The sequence below is a fragment of the Talpa europaea genome, assembly GCF_964194135.1.
Source record: "Talpa europaea genome assembly, chromosome: 5".
In the NCBI taxonomy this organism is placed as follows: Eukaryota; Metazoa; Chordata; class Mammalia; order Eulipotyphla; family Talpidae; genus Talpa; species Talpa europaea.
This window is the reverse complement of record NC_140071.1, coordinates 102,122,728-102,130,365: the sequence shown is the minus strand read 5'-3', so window position 1 is coordinate 102,130,365 and position 7,638 is coordinate 102,122,728. Positions and strand designations below refer to the sequence as shown.

General features: G+C 39.0%; 1 pseudogene across 1 annotated transcript; it reads left to right on the top strand.

Annotated features, from left to right (window-relative positions):
* Positions 1 to 487: 487 nt before the first annotated feature.
* Positions 488 to 1,639, top strand: LOC311171036 (small ribosomal subunit protein eS6-like; annotated as a pseudogene). The gene has a single exon. The product of its transcript is annotated as a small ribosomal subunit protein eS6-like (transcript).
* The last annotated feature ends 5,999 nt before the right edge of the window (positions 1,640 to 7,638 follow it).

Below are 7,638 nucleotides of genomic sequence, written 5' to 3'. Positions count from 1 at the left end.
CATGAAATTAACACATATCCACAATTGCATTGATAAACAAAATGAGTCAGAAAGAAAAAGACAAATACTGGGTGTTTTCACTTGTATTTGGAATATAGCGAAACAAAACAAAGGGGCAGACAAAACCAAACCATTAACAAACCCTAGAAATCTGTCTGTTATTTTTATTTTATTTTTTTTAAGAAGATGAAAACAGTTAACCTTTATTATATCACAGTTCCTGTGAGTCCTCAATTCTTGAAAGTCAAGGCATATCTGGGCAGAGGGGAAGGGAGGAAAACAATTGAGGAGTTGCACAATGGGTTGTGGGGGAAGGCTGGTGGGAGTGACTGATGATGTAGCTCTGAGGAGATGGAATCCTATGCCTCTGAATCACATACAGTGTTTTAAGCCAGTGTTACCTCAAAATAATCAATGTAACTAATGAGGAAACAGATGTGTTAAAAAAAAAAAAAACTACTTCAAAAAATAATTCTGGGCTCTTTTTCGTGGCGCCTGAGAGGCAATCGGGTGCTTCGACATGAAGCTGAACATCTCTTTCCCAGCCACTGGCTGCCAAAAACTCATTGAAGTGGACGATGAGCGCAAACTTCGAACTTTCTATGAGAAGCGTGTGGCCACAGAGGTTGCTGCAGACGCTCTGGGCGAAGAATGGAAGGGCTATGTGGTTCGAATCAGTGGTGGAAACGACAAACAAGGTTTCCCCATGAAGCAGGGTGTCTTGACCCATGGTCGGGGTCGCCTGCTGCTGAGCAGGGGCCATTCCTGTTACAGACCGAGGAGGACTGGTGAAAGAAAGCGCAAATCTGTTCGGGGTTGTGTTGTGGATGCCAACCTGTGTTCTCAACTTGGTCATTGTGAACAAATGAGAGAAGGATATTCCTGGACTCGCTGACACTACTGTGCCTCACCGCTTGGGGCCCAAAAGAGCCAGCAGAATCCGAAAACTTTTTAAACTCTCTAAAGAAGATGATGTCCGCCAATATGTTGTGAGAAAGCCCCTAAACAAAGAAGGTAAGAAACCCAGGACCAAAGCACCCAAGATTCAGCGTCTTGTTACTCCACGCGTTCTGCAGCACAAACGTCGGCGTATTGCTCTGAAGAAACAGCGTACTGAGAAAAATAAGGAAGAAGCTGCAGAGTGTGCTAAACTTTTGGCCAAGAGAATGAAGGAGGCCAAAGAAAAACGCCAGGAACAGATTGCCAAGAGACGGAGGCTGTCTTCTCTGAGAGCTTCCACCTCCAAGTCTGAGTCTAGTCAAAAATGAGATTTTCTAAAAGTAACAAATAAATAAGACCAGACATCAAAAATAAACAAACAAACAAACAAACAAACAAACAAACAAACAAATAAATAAATATAATTCAGGGTCTCCCCTGGTGGTGCAGTGGTAGAGCGCTGGGCTGCGAAGCTGCCTGCAGCCTCTGTAGTGCCGGTTCGATCCCCAGCCATCCGCAAGGGTCCCACATGGCGCGCAGACCTCTCCTGTCGCCCGCTGCTCCCCTCAGCAGTTTGCTTCGGTCCTTCTGCCTGCTCTGCTCCCCGCTCTGGCTCTGGTGAATTCTCTCACCCTCCCGCGCTTCTGACTGTACCCAGTGCTTGTATAAATAAATAAATAAATCTTTAATAATAATAATAATACAATAGACACAAAGGCAATAAGGAATGCTAAGGTGAATTTGTTCAGATTCATACAGTAGAATCAATTGTATCTTCATTAGACAAAATTTATTTACATTCCTATGGATAGACTTTACCATCAGTTTTCTACAACCGAGTGTTGTAAAATAGCTCAAAGGCAATGACAAGTGCAGACTCATAGACTCAGATTTCCTGGAAGGGCGCATCAAGCACATGATCTTCTGTTGAAAGGATACCCAGTCTTTTCCTGCCATTCCAGATACATCTTGGGATATCTCTCCCCATGATCATCATCATCTCAAATATTGTTCTTACTCATAAAATAAGACTGGTCTGGTTATTTTTATAGTTGCTGCAGTAGTGCAAATTTTGTTTCAACTACAGAATCTGTAATGTAAGTTTGGGTAAATTCTTCTCTTCTTGAGCTCCCCCCAAATTTAGTGAAGTTACTGACCTAAGAATAAGTGATCTTCCCTACCACCTGGAAATTTGGAAACTTATAAGGCAGGTGTCAGCCCCATTTTACTGGAAAGGCTTGTAAGTTTTGGTTCTATAGGTAAAATGAGCTTTATTTTTCCTTAAGGCAACAGACGTCTGTGATTATAAAGAATAAAATCATTTTCCAAAAAAACACTGCGGATAAAGCCTTGATTAGACAATTGATTTGTTCAATTATATTCTGCATTAAGAAAAAAGGCTCTAAATTAATGATGAAAAGAAAAAGATTCTTAGTGGTCCTGTGCAAAAAAGCTATATCACCGGTAAAATTAAGGAGACATTCAATAGACTTTTTCATTTGAGTTCAAAATAGACAAGTAGACAAGCAAACAAACAAAAACTAAATTGTGTTCCCAATTGTCTCTCTCTCTCTCCCAACAGTGAATGTATCTCTAGAGATAAATTTCCAAATAGTAAAACCATAAAGTCACATTGCCACTATAAGGGGGAATAACTTATTGACCTTGCTCAAGGCCAAAAATAAACCACAATGTCAGTATCTAATACAATATAAGAGATGACAAAAACCTGGAGAAACAGATTTGGTAAAGTGCACATTTTATTGACACTTGGATTCACCCCAAAAACCAAACAGTACCCTTTCCTACAACTTTGAGGATCTGGTTTTGTCAGGTGGACCACATTGGTGTCTCCTGAGACCCAAAACCTATATAAAGGAATAATTGTTTTGAATTTAAATTTAAATGAACATGTGTCAGATTTTTGTTTAACTGTTCATTAATGAACAATGACACTCATGAAAATATGAATATAGAGAAACAAAACAGTAAGAACTTGAACTGTTCAAAGGAAAAATCAAATGGATACATGGAGTGTATGCTAGATGCAATGCTTGTAATATGCAAAGAACAAAACCAATTTCATCCTCACTGGACAGTCAATTTGCATTTCCATGAACAGAAATCATTTGCATCACCATCAGTTTTCACAACTTAAAGAGTTTATAAAGTAGTTCAAAGACAGTGAATTATAGCTTCAAAGGATGTTAGACACTGCCAATTACTCCACTGAACCTAGGAAGTTAAGATTGCCACCTAGAGCACTATTTATAATAGCTAAGATATGAAAACAGCCCAAATGTCCCAAAACAAAAGAATGGCTCAAGATGTGGTATATATACACGATGGAATACTATTCAGCAATCAAAAAAGATAAACTCATGCCATTTGAGGCAACATGTATAGAACTGGAAGGGATTATGATAAGTGAAGTAAGTCAGAAGGAAAGAGATAAATATTGGATGGTTTCCCTTATATGCAGAATATAGAGAAACCAAACCAAGGGTCAGGCAAAATACAAACTTGCAAGCTGCCCATAGATCTGAGGCATACAGCAGCATATAGGGGAGGGGCAAAAGCAAAGGCAGGAAGAACACATAGGACTAGAGTGATGGATCACAAGTGCTATGGTGATAGAAGAACTGCAGGAACTATAGTGGAGGGGAGAAATCAAATACAATCCAAAAATTAACAAAGATGTAGGAAAATAAATAAAACATTAAAAATAAATAAATAAATATCATCCTTTCTTTGGGGGGAAACATTGCCACTTAGTCATAGAACTAGCTAAGACACTAGTGTGACCAGATGCCAAAGACACCAGAACGGTTCTCCTGTCCTCTGTTCCCATTTTCCCTTACCCTTCTGTCGCTGCCATAGAGATTCCTGTTCTGAGCAAGAAACCCATAAGTTAATAAGTTAGCATTCTTACTACTTCTTGCCCTTTTGCTCTAAGGACACCAGAGAGATGGTGCCACAGAGAAGCAGTCCTGGATATGAAGCTCAACGACACTTTAGTCTGTACAGGAAATGGAGAAACTGAACCATATGCAAAGAAAGAGCGAACAAGGGGCCTCCCTGGTGGCACAGGGATTAAAGTCTCAGTGCTACCAAGCTATAGTCAGTCACTGCAGCACAAGTTGGATCTCCAGCCAGGGAGCTACCCACGAGGTACAGCAGACCTCTCCTGTCTCACTCACTGCTCCCCTCGGCAGTGTATTTCAGTCAATCTGCCTGTTTTGTTCCCCACTCTGTCTCTGGGTGAATCCTCACACACCCCCACCTCTGACCTACACCCCAGTTCTTGTGTGCATAAATAAATAAAAATAAATCTTAAAAAAAAGAAATAGTAAACACAAGTAAGTACAGGAGTGAAGGGGCAGGGTGAGGCTTTCTTGAGTGTGTGTATATAAAAGGGGGCAGGAGGAGGGGAGAGAGAAAGAAACAGAGAGAAGGAGAAAAGAGGGAAAGCAACTGATCACTCAATCACCTTTCTATTCTCAGATTTTATACTCAACAGATTCTAAAATTCTTCTCACAGTGCATACCTAGCGGAAATTTTAGTGGAAAATAAAGGCTCTAGTTAAGGATTAAAAAGCAAAGGGCAGCATCTATCAGAAAATTCCTTTTTGGAAGTGGGCACAAGGAGAACTTGCTAAGGCCTGAAATCACCTGAGTAAGGCTGACTCAAGTTTCTCGGATTGTCAAAACCATTAGGATTCATAGCAGCAGCTTTTATTCTGCAAGGGTCTCTGTTTAATAGGCTCTGGGTGAACTCATGGTACACATGAGTACCATGGCCTTGTGATTCTTGTTTCCTTGTGAAAGTGTGTTTCCTGCTCTGAATCATCCTGTAATTTGCTCCACAGGATTTCCATCTGTTTAGACCAAGTGTGAAAAAGAATAATCTGAATCATACACTTAATGCGGTATAATGAAAATGCATAAGGAAATATTCCAAGCTCCTGGCACGGATATTACACTCAAACAAATAGGAGTTAGATGCATCATCTTTTAAAACTTATCAAACACCCCTACTAACTAAAGACATCTCTGTCTCTTTCTATTGAACTATTTCTTTCAGGCTAACTCTCTCTCGAGTAATTTTCTCAGACTTTTTGAAAATACCTCCTCTTCTCTCCTTTCTCCTGTCCAGTAGATTGTCTGCAGGACTGTGGGCAGGTCACGATATCATCTACTGAAATGTGGCTGGTGGCGGCCAGCCCTACGGGGCATCATGCAGATACCCATGCTGAATTCAGTGGATGCAGCCATGGGGTTCCCTCAGGAATCCCCATGTTGCTGTGCCTTTGTCCTGAGCCCTGAGCTCCTGGCCTCTCTGTGACTGCTCATCTTCTGTGCTGAAGAATTGGGCTCCGTTCCTCAGCCTCATTTCTCGCTCTAGATACCAAGTTTTTTCTCCCGTGTTCCTCCCCTCTTGTGCCTTGTTAGATGTGGCTCAAGCAAAAGTAAGGTTTTGCATAAAGACCTACACAAATAACTGACACTTTGTGATACCCCCATGTCAACCCAGATGGCTTTATGTGTCTCTCTCAAAACTCAACCCCAAAAAAAGAGGATAATGAGTTCCAAGCTGCCCTATTATCTCCTCTTTTCAAATTTTTCATACTTCCATCAGTTCTAACAAACATTATTTCCTGTCTTAACATTAATTACTCATATATATCTTCAGAGATATGTGCGATAATTTCTCTGGGATAACCACCCTAGAATATGCTAGGTCATAAAGCATAACAACAATGACCACATCCACAGGAGAACATAAAAGTATCTGTTGCTGCATATCCTAACCAATATTTTACATGCACATTTCTGTTTACTCTTCTGACAGTTTTAACATAGCATCTCACTGTTGTTTTAATTTCATTTCTGATTATAGCAAGTTCTTTATGAGCTTGCCAGCCAGTCTGAATTTCCTCTTTATATTGCCTCTCAATTATCTTTAAACCATCTTTTCACTGGATTTCCTGTGTTTCTTTGCTGATGTTCTTTTTTTAATATTTATTTTACTTTATTTATGTATACAAAAGCTGGGGTATAGGTCAGAGGTGCAAGGGGGAGAAGATTCACCAGAGACAGAGTGGGGAGCAGAATAGGCAGATCCACTGAAATACACTGCTGAGGGGAGCAGTGGGCAGGACAGGAGAGGTCTGCTGCACCAGTCGGTCACCTCCCTGGCAGGGGATTGAACTCATGCTGAAGTGGCTGCAGGCAACCTCACAGTACTTCGTCTTAACCCCTTGTGCCACCAGGAAGGCCCCTCTAAACCTGTTTTTTCATTCTGCTAGAATTTTTATTTATATGATCTCATCTCCAAATTGACACAAACTAACATTAATATTGTGCACTACATTGGTCAGCATGGATAGGCATGGTGGAAAACTGTATTCTCCCTTTAACTTGAGTTTATACTCAAAATCATTCACAATTGATAGTGAGAATTTTTTTAATGTAGACAAAAAAGATCCAGTAGCCACAATATGAAAAATTCTCAATAATCCTCTTTTTATTCTCTTATTTGGTTTAAGTTTTATTTACTTTTTCAGATTTTAAATTATTTGAATTTTACATACTCCATTTCTCTAACTTTTCACCTACATAATCAGAAACAATTTATCTTTTTTTCCTGAATAATAAATGGTCTTGAGAATTAGTCACTGCAATCACATTCCTATTTTATATATTATTATTGCCTAGTATTTTATTTTCATTTATGTTTTATCTCCAAAGCAACAGTGTTACCTTTTATCTCCAAAGCAACGCTGGTGATTATTAACATTTCTATGTTTACTAATTTGTTTTGTTATAATGCTTCTTGTTTCTTGTTCCTTCCTTCTGCATTCAATGATTTTTATTCCTAAAGCATCTCTTCGAGTAATTTTTTCAGTGAGAATGTACAGCTACTAAATTCTTTCAAGATTGTTCTTAAATATTTTCAATTTATGTATGAACTTCAATCAAAGCTAAGTTGGGTATACTAGATTGACAACTAAGTTTTCTTTAAAGATATAATCCTGCTTTCTTCTGTCTTCTATTATTGCCACTGAGAAGTCTATTGCCTACCTAATCTAACTACCTACCTTTGTAGATAATATTTTTCTTCTCTGTTACCTTTTTAAGATTTCTTTTATTTCTTGTCTTTGGTGTTCCGTATTTAATTATGATGTGCTCAGGTGAAGACATATTTATTTAACTTTTCTTTCATGGGACTCATGCACCACAAAGTTCAACTTTGAACTGATTATTAACCTGCTTTACAGAAGTCAAAATAAGATGTAGGAGAAGCTAACCTAATGAGTATACTATCAAGTCATTCCAGTCTGAAAAACTGTCCATTTAGATCTCATTAGTTTCCCACATTGCAAAATGGCAAGAATTGAGTTACATGCTGGTGTCACACTTTTGACTTTAAAGTTTAACATTAGTCATATGCATAATGTTTCTATATTGTCTATAAATCATAGACAATACTAAGATGCAAACATTTCCAAATTTCTCTATCTCCACCCCCAAATGTTAATTATTCTTTTCTCCATCCTGGATCTGTGAAACGGTGTCTTTTTCCCTTTCTGAGGTTCACCCACATTTTCTTCCATTATCTCTGAAACTTGGCTCAATAATTATACATTTCCTCCAAGATCATTTAAGTGTTTTCCATTCCACCCAGCTCTTCCTCAC